Below are 16321 nucleotides of genomic sequence, written 5' to 3'. Positions count from 1 at the left end.
TCCCCGTAATCAGTTCCCAGGTTACCCATTTCAGGTGTTTCGCGCCTGGCTTTATTTACGGCAGTGCTAATTAAAAGCCGGTTCCTGCTTCAGAGCTGCATCTTTTCGACATAAGCAGAGATGATCCATAAAGACTAATATCAGATTATCCTGGAAAGGGATGTTACCGCCAGGAGTTTTAATAGAGATTTACTTATTCCCTGGCTCCCCATTCTGCTTATTCCTTGACATTTGTAAAGTTCAGGTTTACACAATAAGACCAGATTGGAACTGGGGGGGGGGGTGGGGGGAGGAAAACAAAAAAACAAAAAAACCAGGAGAGACTTGAGATATTATTTACACTCAGTTCGCCATTTTCTGCTCGGCTGATCTTCCTCCCCACTTTTAAAGGGATCCTGCTGTGGGATCAAAGTTGGAAGCTGTTTTAAGGAAGATTTGGAGGCCGAATTTTAACCGAAGGGAAGAGATGCTGTCAAAAAGAGGGCTTAATCTGAAGATTACAAAGCAAATTTCATGCATGGGAAAACGCTGCTTTTATTTAAATTTTGGAGGCAGGGCAAGAGGACTCACCATCAATGCTGAGAGCTGGGAAATACAATCTAATTCAAGCGGGAACATGGATGCAGATAGGCCTCGACTTATGACGGCAATTGAGCCCAAAATGCATGTCACTGAGACAGTTAAGTGAGCTTTGCCCCATTTTATAACTTTTCCTTCCTTCCTTCCTTCCTTCCTTCCTTCCTTCCTTCCTTCCTTCCTTCCTTCCTTCCCTCCTTCCTTCCCCTTCTTTCTTCCTATATTTCCCACATTTTCCTCCATCCCCCCCCCTCCTTCTTTCTCAGTGGTTAGAATGCAGCATTGCAGGCTGACTCTGCCCATAGCCAGGAGTTCAATCCTGACCAGCTCAAGGTTGACTCTTTTTCCTTCCTTCCTATATTTTCCATATTTCCGTTCCTTCCTCCCTCCTGCTCTCCCTTCTTCCCAGTTTTGCAATAAGAACCAAACTGCACAATAGTTTGGCTGAGTGTATTTGTGCCTTGTCCCAAATCTCCAGGGATCAGAGTGAATCTGAATTTTCCTGCTCCTCCTCCATTGTCAACACCTTAATGCCTAAACCGCCTCTCCTGGGACCCAGGAAATGCTCTGGTCTGTGTTCAGATGGAGAAGTCTTGGAGGAGCAGACAGGATTCTTAACTCAACAGAAGCCCCAAGCCCTCTCTGTCTCCTGCAATGCTCACATCGGCTGAGAAAACGCCCCCAAGAGAAATTAGAAAGCCTCAAAGTCCCAGGGGACCAGGCGGGGAAAGAAAACATTGGCAATGCGATGAGAAATAATTGTGTAGGTAGACAATTATTTTGCATTGTTTCTCTGATGTTGCCTTGGACAAAAACATTCCCTACATGACAACAACATTTGCAAGAGAAAATAAAAGGTAGACAGAGAAGCAGCACCCAGAATTATGGACATCCTAGAGTTATGGACATGGTTTCCTTCCTCCCTCTTTTTCCTTCTTTCATTTTCCCTTCCTTTCCTCCTTCCTTCTTTCCCCTTCACTTCTCCTTCACTCTCCACCCTCCCTATATTTTCCATATTTCCTCTCTCCCTCCATATATATTCCACATTTCCTTCCTTCCCTCCCTTCCTTTTCCCTTTCTTTCTTTCCTCCTTCCTTCTTTCCCCTTCACTTCTCCTCCCCTCTCTCCTCTCCCTATATTTTCCATATTTCCTCCCTCCCTCCCTATATATTCCATATTTCTTCCTTCCCTTCTCTGCTTCTCTCTTTCATTAGCTGAAATCACTTCAAAAACCCTACTGCAATAACCCTACAAACACAAAAGCCATCTAATTTTCCCAGCAAACACCTAACACTCCAGCAAGAGGGAAGAGAAATGTTCTCCTTGTTGTAACCATTAAGTAGGGAGGGGGGAAGAAGCACCCCAGCATACTTTTTTATTTCTATATACAGTCCAACAGAAGGCTGAAGGGAGAAGATAAGCACATGGGGAAAGGGCAGAGCAGAGGGACAGGCTCTGCTACGCCTCTAGACATATTAGATGACGCTCCCTGGAGCTCCCTGGCCAAATTGAGGAAGGCGGGATCAAAGAACCAGGCTGGGAAAGCCCGTTTTTATCCCCAACCGTCCAATCAATTAACTCGAACATTCCACATTTCAGCACTGTTTACTGGACAGCGACCTCCTCAACCCTGGAGACAAGAGGCTGAAGATGTTGGGGGCAAGCATTAAAACCCATTTCCCCCCCCGAGCCTTTCTCTTCTTCCGTGCATTGTCTTTATCCACTACAGGCAGCCTTTGATTTAGGACCACAATTGTCACTGGAACTTCCTTGACATGAGGTCATTAGGTTGGGCATCATGCGGCCATGCTTGATTTAACCAACCCTTCTTTTGGTCGTCCTCTAGAGGAATTTATTCTCTTGGTCACACCTTCCTTCGGCTGGGAGTCAAGCTTGCCCACGGCTCATATGAGAGGGGGATGTGTGCTTGCTCACCACTTCTGTGCCCTGGTTCTGAAGGACTCAAGAGCCGGTAGTGGGCCATGGCCTTGGTTGGGGACAACGGCTTTATACCATTCCAGGCAAATGGCTGTCCAGTCTTCTTGTGGCCCACCACCAGCAGAGACTGCAGAGCTGGCAGCAGAGTCGGACAGGGAGGAGGTTGGGGAGGAACCTGGGCCAGTCCTGGGGGGGGGGCTGAGGGAAGCTCAGACGGGGGCTCTGCGTTGGAGGCAGAGAGGGAGCCAGACAGCAGTGAGGCAGAGGAACAGCTGGAGCCTGTTCCCAGAGTGCGCATGTGCAGAGCTGCCAGAAGACAAGGACAACTAAGAAATCAGGGTCGACTTGGGAGTAAAGCCACACCTTGGAGGCGATTGGCCCCTCCCAGAGGAAACAAAGGAGGAGCGAATGGGGAGGGGGCTTTTGCAGGAAACAATTTGTTCCTTCAGTTGTTTCAAGAGTGGAAAGTTCTGTTTGTGACTGTAAGAGGCTCTGGGCCAAGCGTTGCCCTGCCCTGCATTTGGAACTAGTTATCCAGCAGCTCTCCAAACGAGATAAGGTTCCTGTGGATAAACATTCCTTTGAAAAGACTGTTTTACTAAGCCTTGTGGACTGTGAATGAAAGGAATTCACAGTTGTGTAAATAAAAGGGGGTTTGCCAGAAGCAAGACTCCACTTCATGCTTGTTAAGGAAGCCTGGATCAGAACAAGCCTCTTCCGATGAGGGTACACCCACAACCTCTGGAGGCAAGTCGTTCCACTGGTTAATTGTTCTCGCTGTCAGGAAATTTCTCCTTGGTTCTAGGTTGATTCTCTATCATTCAATTCTTGTGAGGTTTCCTCCCCCCCCCCCGATTCTCCTGCCCACAAGCCAGACACACGCACAGATACAAAAGCACACACATTTAATAAAGAGCTAATGTACATGAATAAATACACCTTGCTAATGAGCAGACTGTTGGAGTTTCGTAGTGCAAATGTACCACTTTGCTCCAGGCTAAAAAAAAAAGAAGAATTACTCAGATGCATTTGCCAGAGAGGTTTCGCCACCGTCAGCAAGACAAGATTGAGGGAATCGGAGAAGGGCCTGACATGAGAACAAGAATTCACTAAGGCAGCTTCTGAATTACTTTTGGTCTCCAAAGAGAAGCTAATCCTGAAGGGATCCGGGCGGAATCGACAATGAAGTAGCATCAGCCAAGTGCTCAATCTTCGCTCCCTGAGGCCCATCTTCCCGGCAAGCGAGAGGCTCCGAGTTCTCCAGGTTTATTCTTCTTAAACACAGTGGCGGATAAAGTGAGGCGACGGAAAAAAATGTGGTTGTGGGTGCGTGGAGGGAAGGAGAGAGAAGGAAAGCCACCACAGCCTAGAGACGTGATGGCAAACCCAGGGTATGTGTGCCACAGGTGGCACACACAGGACTCTCTGCGGGCACGCGAGCCCTAACTTTAACCCAGCTCAGCTCCACTGTGCATGTTCGAGTGCCTCCCACCAGCCAGCTCATTTCCGGGTCCCTGTTGCACGTGTGCTCTGGGGAGGGGATGCATTTGGGAGATGTGGGTTCATGCATGGGGTGGGTGGGTGGGTGGGTGGGTGGGTAGTGTGGGCATATGTGGGGAAGCGCAGGGCTGTGGGCATCTCTCCCATGGCCCGTTTTTGGTCCCAGGGGGCTGCAGGGTGGCCTGCTAGGCACATGATGGGGCATGGGGTATGTGCAGGTTCGTGCACATGCGTGTGAGGGGGTGTCGCATACACATTGCATCGCTTTCAGCACATGATGACAAAAAGGTTTCACTGGCCGAGAGCCCAGAGACGTTAAAACCTCGCCTGGTGCAGGAATGGGATTCAGGGATCCGTTTCACAAGGGATGGGCTTAAACCTGCAAGGCGGGTTGATTTTGAATGAATCCAGGTTTCTTTCAGGCATCCATTTTTAGTGGCCAGTTGGACCCCCCGATTGTTATAGTTTTACTGCTAGCAGTCACTAATCAAGACAAAGAGTCTTTAAGGAGAGAAAAAAATTGATGGGCATTGGATACAAGGCATCCTTAAAATAAAATAATAATTTGGACTGGACTCTGTTGTGGCTCACCAGAGGCCAGTGGAGCTGGCTGCAGAGTTGGACAGTGAGGAGGTTGGGGAGGAGCAGGGGCCAGTCCTGGGGGGTTGGGGGAGGCTCGGAGGAGGGCTCTGCGTCAGAGGCAGAGAGGGGGCCGGGGCCGTCTGGCAGTTCTCAGCTGCCTTGGAAGCTAGACAGCAGTGAGGCAGAGGAACAGCTGGAGCCTGTTCCCAGTGTGTGCATGCGAAGAACTGCCAGAAGGAAAGAAAAGCTGAGAAATCAGAGTCAATTTGGGAGTAAAGCCATGGTGGATGGTGAATGGCCCCTCCCATAGGACAGAAAAGAGGGGGTGAAAGGGGAGGGGGCTTTTGCAGGAAACAATTTGTTCCGTTGCTCGTTAGATTCATTTCAGGAGTGTGAAGATCTGTCCCTGAATCTCAGAGACTCTGTGCCCAGCCTTTCCTTGCATTGCACCTCATTTGGAAAATATTTTCATGGCAGCTTTCCAAGATAGATAAGGTCTGTGGTCATAAATACTCCTTTGAAAGACTGTTTGCCAGGCCTTTGCCCGAATGTGCATGGGAGGAATCCACATTTGTTTAATAAAAGGGGTTCTGTCGGGACAAGGACTCTCCTCCTGCTTTTTGGGGAAGCCGAGGTCAGAAGAGGACTCTTCCTAAAAACCTCCAGTGATGGAGCACCCACAAGCTCTGAAGGCAAGTTGTTTCACTGATCACACGTTGGGCAAGATGTTCCAGAGGACAGGACCGTTGGCAGGAAAGCCAGAATTCCTTGGCAGACGGGGGTCCACCACACGACCCTTCTGCCAAGGTGAGTCAGGTGGGCCATTGGGTGAGACAGCTCCTCAGAATTATCCCACTTTATCATAAACAGCCGGCTGCAAATGTCTCCATTATCATTGAAACAACACATCCCTGGATGATAAGAAGGTGGTTAAGAAGGACACGCAAAAGAGCCCCCCCCCCCACCCGCATTTATTTCTTGTTAGCACCCATCTCCTGGGCTTCTATGTCATTCTCCCCTTGCCAACTCTGAGCAACAGACATGCCGCTTTTCATAAATCAGGCTAAAACCAAAATGACAATCCATCAATCACGTTGGAAAGAAACCGAAGGACAGGAAATCAATAGAGCTAAACGTTGGGGATATCAATTGCAGAAGCCAAAGCTTCCCAGTGTCGGTGGAACAATAGGACAACACTTTGCACCCGGGATGAGTTGGAAGAGCCAAGCTGTAATGGTCTCTCTTCCAAGCAAGAGGGCGGGAGGTGGAGATCGGTAAGATGCTCCATGGGGATGGCCATCCTTGGTGGGAGGGATGCGGGGGGAAAGGCAACTTTGCCAGATCTTCTTGGATGGGCAGATAGAACTGAAATCAGGTAGATCCACAGATCGTTGAGTCTTGACCTTGTAAGGAACTGTTCTGACCTGGGCTTCTCCAAAAAGCGCGAGGCAGAGTCCTTGTCCCGATAAAACCCCTTTTATTAAATGAAGGTGAATTCCTCTCATTCACCTTCAGCCAAGGCCTGGCAAACAGTCTTTCAAAGGAGTATCTATGACCACAGACCTTATCTATCTTGGAAAGCTGCCATGAAAATATTTTCCAAATGAGGAGCTGTGCAAGGAAAGACTTTGCACAGAGTCTCTGAGATTCACGGACAGATCTTCACACTCCTGAAACAAATGAACGAACAAACAGTTTCCTGCAAAAGCCCCCTCCCCTTTTGCTCCTCTTTTATTCCCTCTGGGAGGGGCCAATCACCTTCCACCTGTGGCCTGACTCCCAAATCGACTCTGATTCCTCAGGTCTTCTTTCCTTCTGGGAAGAGAAGAATGTGCACACTGGGAAGAGGCTCCAGCTGTTCCTCTGCCTGACGGCTGTCTAGCTCCATAGGCACCGGATCACTGCCAGACGGCCTCAGCCCCCTCTCTGCCTCCGACGCAGAGCCCTCATCATCAGAGCCTTCCCCAGCCTCGTCCCACTGGCCCACCTTCCCCTCCAACCTCCTCACTGTCTGACACTGCAGCCAGCTCCACTGGTGGACCACAACAGGCACATAAGGATGTAGAGATCCTGGAAAGTCTGGCAAGATAAGCCATAACATGGGTCAAAACTCACTTAACTCCCGTCTGCTCAGCCACAGACATTTGGGGCTCAATTGTGGCCGTATGTCGAGGATTATCTGTAGCGTGAAGGACGTATCTTCCCAGGGTACAGGCGGACGTTTCATTCATTGCCCCTTCGGTGAGGCTTCTTCAGCTTGGCTTAAGCAAATCTGCATGTCAACAATTCAACGTATCTCAAACATGGAGAGGGGAGGGGGAGGGGGAGGTTTTCTGAAGCAGGGTCTCCAACAGGTACCCTCCGTGCCCTTCAACCTGACTGAGCCCCAACCCTGGGCAAGGGGTACGTTGGAAGGGTGTATAAATTATAAAGGAGTAGAAACTGAGAGGTTCTTTTTCCCAGAGGAAAAAGCAGGTTAACAGAGCTACGTTTCAAGCAAAAACAAGCATTGCCATAAATATTAAAGGCATCCTGGCTGGATTTTGATGGAAGTGGCATTAAAGCTTTAGTTTTTTTTTTTTTTTCCCTTGTGTCTCTGCTAAAAAAAAACACGCATAAAGACACACAGAGAAAGAAATGTTTACCTTTGAAGAACCTGCCTTCCAAAACCCACAGGAAGTCCCTCGACTTACAACCAATCCTCATGCTTATGACCGTCACAGCGTCCCTCATGACCACATGATCAAAATTCAGGTGCTTGGCAACTGGCATGGACTTACGATGGTTTCAGGATCCCATGATTGTTCTGACTGAGGCTTCCTGAGAGCATGAAGGAAACTCCTGGTCCCGACAAAAAACCCCTTTATTAATTGACTGTGGATTCTGCTCATTCACCCCCAGGAAAGTCTCTCAAGGGAGGATTTACGGTCACAGACCTTATCTGGCTTGGAGAGCTGCCAGGCTGAGATCTGCAGAACTTGGCCAGGAGTCTCGGAGAGTCACGAACCAATGAAGCAAACTAATTTTGTCTCCTGCAAACTCCACTCCCCTTTCGCTCCTCTTTTGTTTCCTCTGGGAGGGGCCATTCACCATCCACCTGTGGCCTCACTCCCAAGTCGACCCCTGTCCTTTAGCTCTTCCCTTCGTCTGGCCGCTCTGTGCATGCGCACACAGGGAACAGGCTCCATTTGTTCTTCTGCCTCACTGGTCCCCTCTCTGCCTCCGACACAGAGCCCTCATCAGAGGCTTCCCCAGACGCCTCACTGTCCGAATCTGCCACCTGCTCTGCTGTCCACTGGCCGGCCGCCACAGTGATCCCCATCTTCCCAACCAGCGTCCGACAAGCAAAGTTAATAGGAAAAGCTGGATTTGCTTAATGACTGCATGAGTTGATTAACAACCGCAGTGATTTGCTTAACATCCGTGGCAAAAAAAAGAAGATCATAAGGTGTGATTCCCTTACCAACTGCCTTCCTTAGCACCGGAAACTGTGCAAATAGTTTTTTAAAAGGATTGGAAGTGCATGTTGCAAAAACTAGTAGCTTAATGCGTCTCAAAGCTATCGAGGTAGTCCTGCCCTTCTGTAGGGGGGCAGAAGATCTGTTCCTGAGCAAGGCCAGATTCCCCTCCTCCCCCAATTGGATAACGGTAATCCGTTGGCTCTCCCCCAGATCTGCTTAATTCCCAATGCAATGCAGGCTCTCACAGAAGCCTGTGATTAGAAAGCCAGCCTCATCTCGCATGACAGGGAAATAAATTCTGATGAGTTTAATTCATTGCTCCGGTCCAAAGGATGAGCTCACGGACCCTATTTTTAACTCCATCGGATGGCGGCCAGTTGACAACTGATGGGTGTATTGATCCCGCTTCTTCTAAAGCTCCTTTGGAAGGCAACAGATTTTCTGTCCGTGGGACCCTTGGCACGGGGGACAGGAGCTAATATTACAGCTGCCTTTACTGTAAGCGAGGGACGTCTGACGAAAGACCAATTGTGATGGAGATTGACAAGACACACTTCAACAACCGATCTGTTGTGTTGATGTCTTCAATGTCTCTACCTTCTCTGGGCTACGCTGCTCTCTTTACACAGTCAGAGAATAGCCTGTCTGTTCTGGCCCAGGAAGCTTCCCCAGCAGCACGAAGCCGAGTCCCCGTCCCGATGTAAACCCCTTTGATTTAATTGACAGTGAATCCCTCTCCAGCAAAGTCTTTCCTCTCCCACCGTCTTTCAAGATAGAGTTCACCATTACCGACCTTTATCAGGCTTGGAGAATGGCCAGGCCGATGTCTTTCAGACACCGCAATACTTGGCAAGAATGCAGGAATGAATTAATGGTCTCCTGCAAACTCCACTTCCCTTTTGCTCCTCTTTTATTCCCTCTGGGAGGGGCCATTCACCGTCCACCTGTGGCCTTACTCCCAAGTCGACCCCTGTTCTTTAGCTCTTCCCTTCGTCTGGCCACTCTGTGTATGCGCACATCGGGAACAGGCTCCAGCTATTCCGCTGCCTCACTGATATCCGACTCCGAAGGCAGCTGATAACTGTCATACATCCCTGGTCCCCTCTCTATCTCCCACACAGAGCCCTCATCATCAGAGCCTTCCCCAGACTCCAGGACTGGCCCAGGTTCCTCCCCAACCTCCTCACTCTCCGGATCTGCTGCCAGCTCTGCTGGCTGCTGGTGGGTTACAACACTGTGTGGTTGATGTGACATTCCAGGGGTTGCCAAGGGTCCCGAAAGGTGGGCTGAATAGACTAATCTGAAAGATGTATGCCTTTATTTGTTAGACGGTTCCACCAGATATCATTTGGCAACGTTTTTAAAATAGTCACTGCTTTTCCCGAGATTGCAAAGAAGCAGCTGCTTTCAAGAGTTTTTATTGAAGTACGTTCTGAAGCACATTTTTCTTTTTGTAACTGCTGGTGCATGAATTTGTTTTACTTTTTGGTTCCCAAGAGATACTTTGACATATTAAAGGGCTTAAAGGTGGCATCTGCTCCCAGCTCTTGACAATAGCTGCCTCTTTTTCTAGATTGCAAAGAGGATGCTGCTTTCAAGTGTCTTTGTTTAAGCAATGTTCTGAAGCACATTTTTTTTCTTTTTTTTTACTGCCCATACAGCAAACATTCATTTTTCTTTTTGGGGCCCAAGAGGTATTTTGAAGTTTTGTGGGGCCTAAACGTGGCATCTGCTCCCAGCTCTTGAAGTTACAGAGAAATGAGCAGCTGCTTCCAAGATTATTTAAGCATATTCTGAAGTGGGCTTTTTTAAAAAGCCAAATTGGGATTTCCCACAATGCTGGAAAACAAGGCATGCATTAAAAAAAAAATCCATTTGCTGTAGAAAACTGCTTCCTTGTTCATCCAGATAGAGTGTCGATCTCACAAATAAATGCCAATTAAAACAGAGATCAATAGTGGGGGGAAAAATGAAGAAATCAGTACCTATCCAGCTATTTAGAACTGAATTTTGCACCCTTTGGCACCTTTAGTAAAGATTTTGATGTGTGTGTGTGTGTGTGTGTGCGCATGCGTGTTATTGTAAATATATTTTTTCATTTCTGGGCTCTGGGTGCAAGAAAAGTTTGAAACTCGGATGTATATCCCTAACTTAGATTTCTCTGGGTTTTTTCCAAAGCTCTTTTCAAGTATGACCTAGACGATTCTGGAGGTATTCGTTTTAATTACGATTCGGTTACAAAACTAATTTATAAAGAAGAAGGAAGAAGGCGAGAAAGCAGACGTAAGATCTTTTATCTTGGTTTCGCTCCCATCCTTCTGCCGGGAGATCACAGTGGGTTTCCCCCCCCCCCCCAATGCAATTCCAATTCACGGTTCATCCCCGAGCTTTTAATGTGCAAAGTGTTTTACATCACATCCTCCCGCTTGCTCGTCTGAGTAGGCGCTTCTGCGAAGTGTCCCTTTAATGTTTCCACCCCCCCTTTTTCCTCCCCGATTCTTCTTTCATGGAAGCAACATTTGAAGAAGGAAAGAAAGGAGGAAGGGGGGGGGGGAAACAAACCCACTGAAAATTGGAATTAGAAGGTTGCCATTCCTTCTTCCCAATGCGCTGCAGAAGGACCTTCGTTGACTGGACTTTCGAGATTATACCAGCCTGAAAAAGTGACTTATGGACCAGTTTTTATACTTAACGACTGTCGGGGCATCCCTGTAGTCACATGGCCGAAATTCAGAGGCTTGGCAACAGGTATGTACTTATGACAGTTGTGGTGTCCTGGGGTCGTGTGATTCCCTTTTGTGACCTTGTGTTGTGGCCCACCAGCGGCCAGGGGAGCTGGCAGCAGATTCGGACAGTGAGGAGGTTGGGGAGGAAGATGGGCCAGTCCTGGAGTCTGGGGAAGGCTCTGGTGATGAGGGCTCTGGGTCGGAGGCAGAGAGGGGGCAGAGGGCCGTATGCCAGTTATCAGCTCCCTTCAGAGTCAGACATCGGTGAGGCAGAGGAACAGCTGGAGCCTCTTCCCAAAGTGGGCATGCACAGAGTTGCCAGGTGGAAGATGAAGGGCCCCTCCCAGAGGAAATAAAAGAGGAGCGGAAGGGGGGTGGAGTTTGCAGGAGACAATTAGTCAGCTTCATTGGTTTGTGACTCTCCGAGGCTCCTTGCCAAGTTCTGCAGATCTCAGCCTGGCAGCTCTCCAAGCAAGGAGAAGGTCTGTGACCGTAAATCCTCCCTTGAAAGACTTGGATGGAGGCGAATGAGCAGAATTCACAGTCAATTAATAAAAGGGGTTTTTGTCGGGACCAGGACTTGGCTTCATGTTCTTGGGAAGCCCATGTCAGAACAAGTAAAAAGAGAGAAGAAAGGAAGAAAGAAAATTGAGGCATAAAAACCAATTTTTTTAAAAAAAGTCACATGGCTTTTCTTCCAGAGTCATTTAAAATTTCATCTGAGGTTTTTATGATACAGTTCAGGCACCCCTCGACAGAACACAAAAATGCAATTCCCCCTTCTATTATTTTGTGCTTTGGATAAACGTTTCCCACTTCACCCACGCCCAAAGACATGGGTGGGCTAATTCGCCTTTTAAAAAAAAACACCCCACATTAAAATAATGACTTTGGGGGTTGTTCCTGGGACACGGAGGGGTGCTTATGGGAATTAAAACTTTCAGGCCCAAATAAAAATAGAAAATTCCCATGGATTGTACAGATATCTTTTCAAACGGTCGAGTGTTGAGGGGAAAATAAAAGAGAGGAAGAAATGGTTCGTGTATTGATCTGATTTGCCACCAGAATTGGCTGCTTTTCCTGCACTTTCTTTTCATCCCTCGATTTTCAGAAGAAATCCATTTGGAGAGCCAGAACAACAGGCGTGCCAGATCTGCCGCTGTAATGAGAATAATTATCAAACTGCCTTAGCTTTGGCTGTGCGAGCACCAGAAAAACCGAAGGAATTCAGAAGAAATGAATGCCTTGCTAAAAAACTCATGCTTTATTCCCCTCTCTCCTTAATAAAAAACGAGACAGAATTCAGCAATTGTTGTGCAGAATTCCAGCTGCTCTCGCGTGATACTTTGGAAAAAAAGCAGGTTTTTCTAAAAAGAGTGCATATCCATACAATGATGCAAAAGATACTATGGACTAACATTACGATGAAACCACAGTTATTCCTTGTTAGGATTTATGGACATGGAATTAGAAATGTGGGAAATTGATACCGTATCTCTATCTTCTATCTCTTTCTTCTATACCTCTGTATCTGTATCTCTGTATATCCCCCCATCTCTCTCCCTATCTATCATCTGTATCTCTATCTATCTATCTCTCTCTCTCTCCATCCATCCCTCTAATCTATCATCTATTTATCTATCTTCTCTCTCTCCATCCATCCATCTGTCCTTCTGTCTATCCATCTACCTACCTACTTACCTATTATCCGTATCTCTATTGCTCTCTCTCCATCCATCCATCCATCCAATCTATCATCTTTCTATTTATCTATCCTCTCTCCATCCATCCATCCATCCTCTATCCATCCATCCATCCATCCATCCATCCATCCTCTCTCTATCATCTGTATCACTCTATCTCTCTCCATCCATTCATCCAGCCATCCATATCTATCATCTATTTATCTATCTTCTCTCTCTCTCTCTCCATCCATCCATCCAGCCAGCCAGCCAGCCAGCCTATCATCCATCCATCTATCTATCTATCTATCTATCTATCTATCTATCTATCTATCTATCTATCTATCTATCTATCTATCTATCTATCTATCTATCTATCTATCTATATCATCTATCTATCTATCTATCTATCTATCATCTATCATCTATCTATCTATCATCTATCTATCTATCTATCTATCTATCTATCTATCTATCTATCTATCTATCTATCTCTAGCTAGCTAGCATCTGTATCTCTATCACTCTCTCTCCATCCATCCATCCATCCATCCATCCATCCATCCATCCATCCATCCATCTAATCTATCAACTTTCTATTTATCTATCCTCTTTCTGTCTCCATCCATCCATCCTCCATCCATCCATCCTATCATCTCTCTCTATCATCTGTATCTATCTCTTTCCATCCATCCATCCATCCATCCATCCATCCATCCATCCATCCATCCAATCTAGCATCTGTCTTTATCTAGCTTCTCTCCCTCTCCATCCATCCATCCATCCAGTCTATCGTCTCTCTCTCTCTTTCTCATCTATTATTATCTGCTATCTATTCTCTCCCTCCCGATTCCCCCCTCTCTAATCCATCTTCCCTCTCTCTTTCTCTCTAAATCTATTTACTTTCCCTGTCTAGTCTTTCTTCTCTCCCCCCCTCCCCCCCAATGAATCTTTTGATAGGTTGGCTTTTCTGGGTGTGTGTTTGGGTGTATACCAATTTGCCAATCAAGGAGACAGTCTCTCTCTCTCTCTCTCTCTCTCTCTCTCTCTCTCTCTCTCTCTCTCTCTCTGTGTGTGTCTTGTGGGGGGGGGAATTTAAAGGAGAGATCCTTACCCACCAAAGCCTTGCTTGGCTCCTGGCCAGTTCTGTTGATTCTCAGATCCCAAAAGATTAAGGACTGTGAGTAATCACAGCAATGATAATGGGTGATAATATGACTCATCGGAAGCATCCAGGCTGCGGAGAATATTGATTGTTGGGAAAGCCTGAGGCCCATAAAGCATTTGGGCATTGACAAAACAATACTCTTGCTAAGTGGCATGTTCACACCACCACTTTTTATGGCGCTCCTGTGTCATGACTTGTGGTTACAACAATACCCTTATTTACTGACCCACCCAATAAACATTTAATCGGGTGGGTGGGTGGGCGGCTGCTTGACATCGCACTGCAATAAACCACTTTCCTTTTCACCATTCAGGGGCTCAAAATCTGTGTCTCTATCAGCAGCCTTGTGGGTTAGTTAATTTATGATTTGGCACCCTGAACGAGCTCAGAAAACGTACAAATACAAATGCACTGAATAAATGATATTGAATATCAATGCAACCAAACCAAAAAACAAACAAACAAATAAACAATATTTTCCACAGCCTCCCCAGTAAACTCTGATCCTGGCCTACCTCGCAGGGCTTAACAGTGCAATGCAAGCAAAGGTACATTTATCAATTATTTGATTTATGTAGCCACCCATCTCATGTTTACCAGACTCTAGGCGCCTTGCAAAAACAGCAACAACAACAAACCACAAAAACACACAATACAAAACACGAATAAATACCGAAAACATGAAGTCGTAGCTGGGCATACATCTTCCAGTTTTGACTGAGAGGGGTTGTCTGTTTTTCTTCCACACACAAAAAAAAATACGTAGCAGACATGCTGTATATCACCCTGAAGCAGTTGTGATAAAACATTTGGTAGAAATATAAATCTTGCTTGGTGGAAGCACGAAGAAAAGCAGAACCGCCTCAACGGAAGGGGAAGGTGGTTTAACTGCATCCAGACCAGCATTGAAACAGGGATTCCCGAATGCTGGTCCAAGTGCAGTTAAACCACCTTCGGTTGAGATGATTCTGCTTTTCAGATTTAGAATCAGAGGTCCAGAGAATTACTGCAAGGGTTGAGCTGAAGAGCAACAAAGATGATTAGGGGACTGGAGGCTAAAATACCTCAATATTGCAGGTTGCAGAATTGGGTATATCTCGTCTAATGAAGACAAGGGACACAGTGGCTCAGTGGCTAAGACCCTGATCTTGTTGGTCAGAAAGGTCGGCAGTTCGGAGGTTCAAATCCCTAGCGCTGCGTAACGGAGGGAGCTCCCGTGACTTGTTCCAGCTTCTGCCAACCTAGCAGTTCGAAAGCACATAAAAAATGCGAGTAGAAAAATAGGGACCCCCTTTGGTGGGAAGGTAACAGCGTTCCGTGCGCCTTCAGCATTGAGTCATGTCGGCCACATGACCACGGAGACAGCGCTGGCTCTTTGGCTTTGAAATAGAGATGAGCACCATCGCCCCCTAGAGTTGGAAACGATTAACATGTACGTGCGAGGGGAACCTTTATCTTTAGTCTAATAAAGGGAAGGACTGGGGGGGGGACACATGATAGCAGTCTTCCAGTATTGGAGGGGCTGCCCCACAAAGCACCAGAGGGCAGGAGATGAAGCCACGGATGGAGACTCATCAAGGGGAGAAGCAACCTGGAATTAAGGAGAAATTTACTGACAGTGAGGACAATTAACCAGTGGAACTCCTTGCCTCCAGACGTTGTGGGTGCTCCATCACTGGAGGTTTTCAAGAAGAGGCTGGACAACCGTTTGTGTGGAATGGCATAGGGTGTCCTGCTTGAGGGGGGGTTGGACTAGAAGGCCTCCAAGGCCCCTTCCAACTCTGTCATTCTGTTATTTTCAACCATTGTACACCACACTCTGCAAAGCTATTTACTCCAGGATTTTCATGCTAATATAGTTTGACATCAAACCATCAGCAATTTGCAAAAATAAGTGCAGAAAATACCTAATGCCTTTTTGGAGGCTTGCTGTGAGACGAGATAGACAGATTGACAGGTAAACCTCAATGTGTTGCACCGTGCTGTGCTTCTATTTTCTTTCCTTACGTATTACTCCTTGCCTTCCACATTTATTAATTATTAAATTTATCTGCCACCCATCTCATGGTCTGAGACAACCCCAAGTGAGATAATATGAGCTAGTGAGAGGTTAATTTAAAAAAAAAAAAAGGACTAGTCTATTGTTTTCCATTATTTCCCACACTGATTTGGTCCAGACCTTCCTAGAACCGATTCTCCAATAGTTGACTAGATTCTTCTGTTTGAGGAAGGAATAATAAACTCTCCTCTGCTTTGAGCTCAATGAACGCTGCTGAGGGTTATTTGCACCCGACACGTCGTCGTTAGGGCTGTTTCTGAGTTGAGGGGGGGGGGGGCTGCAGTGAGCAGCAAAATGGAACCAACTTACACGAGAGCCTTTTATTTTCCAAGAGATGGTGAAGTAGCGCTAGGAAGCCGCCGAGGTGATGTAGTGTTTGGCAGCTCCGATGGAACAGCCGAATAGATATTAAGAGAACCGGCTCAAGCAACGGTGGAGAAAATGGATGCTTTTCCCAAGAGCGGAATGAGAAGCCGAGGACGGTCAAGCGAGGGAATGAAATTAAGCCCAGGGAGGCAGGAGAGGAACGTTTTAGGAAACAAGACAGCTTGACAGTTACAGCTCTTAGTCCTCGGGACGGCTTCCCACGGGAAGGGAAGGAGAGAGAGAGGAGCTGTAATTTAAGATATT

Source organism: Thamnophis sirtalis, unplaced genomic scaffold, assembly GCF_051295495.1.
Source record: "Thamnophis sirtalis isolate CommonGarterSnake01/CBP01778 unplaced genomic scaffold, rThaSir2_p1.2 scaffold_2, whole genome shotgun sequence".
Classification (NCBI taxonomy): domain Eukaryota; kingdom Metazoa; phylum Chordata; class Lepidosauria; order Squamata; family Natricidae; genus Thamnophis; species Thamnophis sirtalis.
The sequence above is the reverse complement of the archived record's forward strand: the minus strand, read 5'-3'. Positions refer to the sequence as shown.